Source organism: Schistocerca gregaria, unplaced genomic scaffold (genome assembly GCF_023897955.1).
Source record: "Schistocerca gregaria isolate iqSchGreg1 unplaced genomic scaffold, iqSchGreg1.2 ptg001120l, whole genome shotgun sequence".
Lineage (NCBI taxonomy): Eukaryota > Metazoa > Arthropoda > Insecta > Orthoptera > Acrididae > Schistocerca > Schistocerca gregaria.
Genome location: NW_026062454.1, coordinates 42,501 through 47,500, shown reverse-complemented (window position 1 = coordinate 47,500; position 5,000 = coordinate 42,501).

Sequence of the window (5,000 nt, the reverse complement as noted above, 5' to 3'; positions counted from 1 at the left end):
CAGTCCTCAATCAGACCAGCACACTGCAGATGTCCACCGCGCTTCGCACCGGGCTCGGCTGAACCAACTTTGGCCGCCAGGCGCCGCGTGCAGGGTGCGCCGCAGCGTAGCTGCGCCGCCTGCCGGGCCCGTCGGCTGGCGCTCCTGCCACTCGGCGCCCCCCACCAGCCGCCTGTTGCGCGTGCGCCCACGCAGCGCGCGGCCAACACGCCGGGCGGCCCCCCTTCACCGGCCGGGAACAGTCCCACCAAGCCACCGCCGCGTATCGCTTCATACCCACATGGGCCTAGTCACGCGTGTGGATGTGGCGGGTACCGCTGAAACAACCGGTTAATAGCTGTACCGATCGTCGCCATCACAGATTCACCTCCAGCGTGAACAACCGCTCAACAACGGATTTCCAGTTCATTTGCGTATCTTGGGCAGTAAACGTAGATGTCCACCTACATTTGCGAATTCAACAATTCTTGCATGCCAGGATGTCATGTGTCACGACACGCTACATCAGACCACATACACACTGCGACATGTGCAGAAGAGAACACGTGGAAGGTGGCCCGCGCACGTATGCGATGTACCTTCCGCGATCCACTGTCAACCGGCATCTGCGGCATGTCCCAGATATGGAACGCGGTCCACCAGGGTAGCACTTTGTGTGAGGCAATACGACAAAGTCGGAATACACGCGTCACTACATCAGACGGCTCACGCTGACCTGACCTGACCTGACTCACCGCACCACCACCCCCAGCGACCCAGGGTGACATACAATGCGTTCGTACGTTCCTCCCACACGCCTCTACGGCGTACCACAGTGCAACCTAGCTGTTATTGGGAGACGAGACAAGTAGCATCAAGCACAACATATGGAAATTGAGATTCGACACCGTTGGGCACAGCCAGCGTACGGTCACACGTATCACACTACTTCACTCTGTACGTAACGACCGATGATCGGTACAGCGTGTGGGTTACGCGTACGACATCAGCGGACAATGGACACAGACCATACCACGACGTACACTGAGGGCGTCGACATCTGAATGCAACTGAACAGCTGCGAGGCTCATTTAACACTCAAACGCCAGACCGACCAGCTTGAGAGGACAGAGACACAAAGAGGGGGACAGAGGGGGACAGAGGGGGGGGAGGGGGGGGGGTCGGCGATATAGTCCTATTGCAGTACAATTGACAGTGGATAGCAGGAATATGTGGAAAGTAAGCAACACTCGCAAGACATCTACATGAGGATAACAACGACACCAGAGATTCCGAGCAGTGAACTATGTTAGGCAAAGGGACAACGTGGGTTAGGTTAAGGGACAACGTGGGTTAGGTTAAGGGACAACGTGGGTTAGGTTAAGGGACAACGTGGGTTAGGTTAAGGGACAACGTGGGTTAGGTTAAGGGACAACGTGGGTTAGGTTAAGGGACAACGTGGGTTAGGTTAAGGGACAACGTGGGTTAGGTTAAGGGACAACGTGGGTTAGGTTAAGGGACAACGTGGGTTAGGTTAAGGGACAACGTGGGTTAGGTTAAGGGACAACGTGGGTTAGGTTAAGGGACAACGTGGGTTAGGTTAAGGGACAACGTGGGTTAGGTTAAGGGACAACGTGGGTTAGGTTAAGGGACAACGTGGGTTAGGTTAAGGGACAACGTGGGTTAGGTTAAGGGACAACGTGGGTTAGGTTAAGGGACAACGTCGGTTAGGTTAAGGGACAACGTCGGTTAGGTTAAGGGACAACGTCGGTTAGGTTAAGGGACAACGTCGGTTAGGTTAAGGGACAACGTCGGTTAGGTTAAGGGACAACGTGGGTTAGGTTAAGGGACAACGTGGGTTAGGTTAAGGGACAACGTGGGTTAGGTTAAGGGACAACGTGGGTTAGGTTAAGGGACAACGTGGGTTAGGTTAAGGGACAACGTGGGTTAGGTTAAGGGACAACTTGAGTTAGGTTAAGGGACAACTTGAGTTAGGTTAAGGGACAACTTGAGTTAGGTTAAGGGACAACTTGAGTTAGGTTAAGGGACAACTTGAGTTAGGTTAAGGGACAACTTGAGTTAGGTTAAGGGACAAATTGAGTTAGGTTAAGGGACAACTTGAGTTAGGTTAAGGGACAAATTGAGTTAGGTTAAGGGACAAATTGAGTTAGGTTAAGGGACAAATTGAGTTAGGTTAAGGGACAAATTGAGTTAGGTTAAGGGACAAATTGAGTTAGGTTAAGGGACAAATTGAGTTAGGTTAAGGGACAAATTGAGTTAGGTTAAGGGACAACTTGAGTTAGGTTAAGGGACAACTTGAGTTAGGTTAAGGGACAACTTGAGTTAGGTTAAGGGACAACTTGAGTTAGGTTAAGGGACAACTTGAGTTAGGTTAAGGGACAACTTGAGTTAGGTTAAGGGACAACTTGAGTTAGGTTAAGGGACAACTTGAGTTAGGTTAAGGGACAACTTGAGTTAGGTTAAGGGACAACTTGAGTTAGGTTAAGGGACAACTTGAGTTAGGTTAAGGGACAACTTGAGTTAGGTTAAGGGACAACTTGAGTTAGGTTAAGGGACAACTTGAGTTAGGTTAAGGGACAACTTGAGTTAGGTTAAGGGACAACTTGAGTTAGGTTAAGGGACAACTTGAGTTAGGTTAAGGGACAACTTGAGTTAGGTTAAGGGACAACTTGAGTTAGGTTAAGGGACAAATTGAGTTAGGTTAAGGGACAACTTGAGTTAGGTTAAGGGACAACTTGAGTTAGGTTAAGGGACAAATTGAGTTAGGTTAAGGGACAACTTGAGTTAGGTTAAGGGACAACTTGAGTTAGGTTAAGGGACAACTTGAGTTAGGTTAAGGGACAACTTGAGTTAGGTTAAGGGACAACTTGAGTTAGGTTAAGGGACAACTTGAGTTAGGTTAAGGGACAACTTGAGTTAGGTTAAGGGACAACTTGAGTTAGGTTAAGGGACAACTTGAGTTAGGTTAAGGGACAAATTGAGTTAGGTTAAGGGACAAATTGAGTTAGGTTAAGGGACAAATTGAGTTAGGTTAAGGGACAAATTGAGTTAGGTTAAGGGACAACTTGAGTTAGGTTAAGGGACAACGTGGGTTAGGTTAAGGGACAAATTGAGTTAGGTTAAGGGACAACTTGAGTTAGGTTAAGGGACAACTTGAGTTAGGTTAAGGGACAACTTGAGTTAGGTTAAGGGACAACTTGAGTTAGGTTAAGGGACAACTTGAGTTAGGTTAAGGGACAACTTGAGTTAGGTTAAGGGACAACTTGAGTTAGGTTAAGGGACAACTTGAGTTAGGTTAAGGGACAACTTGAGTTAGGTTAAGGGACAACTTGAGTTAGGTTAAGGGACAACTTGAGTTAGGTTAAGGGACAACTTGAGTTAGGTTAAGGGACAACTTGAGTTAGGTTAAGGGACAACTTGAGTTAGGTTAAGGGACAACTTGAGTTAGGTTAAGGGACAACTTGAGTTAGGTTAAGGGACAACTTGAGTTAGGTTAAGGGACAACTTGAGTTAGGTTAAGGGACAAATTGAGTTAGGTTAAGGGACAAATTGAGTTAGGTTAAGGGACAAATTGAGTTAGGTTAAGGGACAAATTGAGTTAGGTTAAGGGACAAATTGAGTTAGGTTAAGGGACAAATTGAGTTAGGTTAAGGGACAACTTGAGTTAGGTTAAGGGACAAATTGAGTTAGGTTAAGGGACAAATTGAGTTAGGTTAAGGGACAAATTGAGTTAGGTTAAGGGACAAATTGAGTTAGGTTAAGGGACAAATTGAGTTAGGTTAAGGGACAACTTGAGTTAGGTTAAGGGACAAATTGAGTTAGGTTAAGGGACAAATTGAGTTAGGTTAAGGGACAAATTGAGTTAGGTTAAGGGACAAATTGAGTTAGGTTAAGCGATAATCTGGTACAGCCACAGTTAGGTTAAGCGATAATCTGGTACAGCCACAGTTAGGTTAAGCGATAATCTGGTACAGCCACAGTTAGGTTAAGCGATAATCTGGTACAGCCACAGTTAGGTTAAGCGATAATCTGGTACAGCCACAGTTAGGTTAAGCGATAAACTGGTACAGCCACAGTTAGGTTAAGCGATAAACTGGTACAGCCACAGTTAGGTTAAGCGATAAACTGGTACAGCCACAGTTAGGTTAAGCGATAAACTGGTACAGCCACAGTTAGGTTAAGCGATAAACTGGTACAGCCACAGTTAGGTTAAGCGATAAACTGGTACAGCCACAGTTAGGTTAAGCGATAAACTGGTACAGCCACAGTTAGGTTAAGCGATAAACTGGTACAGCCACAGTTAGGTTAAGCGATAAACTGGTACAGCCACAGTTAGGTTAAGCGATAAACTGGTACAGCCACAGTTAGGTTAAGCGATAAACTGGTACAGCCACAGTTAGGTTAAGCGATAAACTGGTACAGCCACAGTTAGGTTAAGCGATAAACTGGTACAGCCACAGTTAGGTTAAGCGATAAACTGGTACAGCCACAGTTAGGTTAAGCGATAAACTGGTACAGCCACAGTTAGGTTAAGCGATAAACTGGTACAGCCACAGTTAGGTTAAGCGATAAACTGGTACAGCCACAGTTAGGTTAAGCGATAAAGTTGGTTAAATTTGGTATTGTGTGGGAAGGGGGCAGAGAGAGAGGGGGGGGGGGGGTGGATAGTGGTGGCAGTACACGGATGCCTGAGTCACCGTCAGATACGTCACGTCGGTTCGATGCTTGTAGCAAGAGGCTGGCGGATGTGTGTCTCTCACTTCTGCAATTTTTCATGTGGTATAACACGAGGGCGGGGGATGATATTTGGTGCCCCTCTGTGTAGGATGTGTGTTGGTGGTGTTGATTTATCTGAGCAATGGTAGTTGTCGGAGGAGTGGGGTATTGTGCTTTTATAGGTGGACCTACTGCTCTGGTTATCATAGTGTCGACGGTGCAATGTGGCAGAGAGGATGCACTCGACATTGTCGCATTCCAGATGTTTACGTATTGTGTGTCTC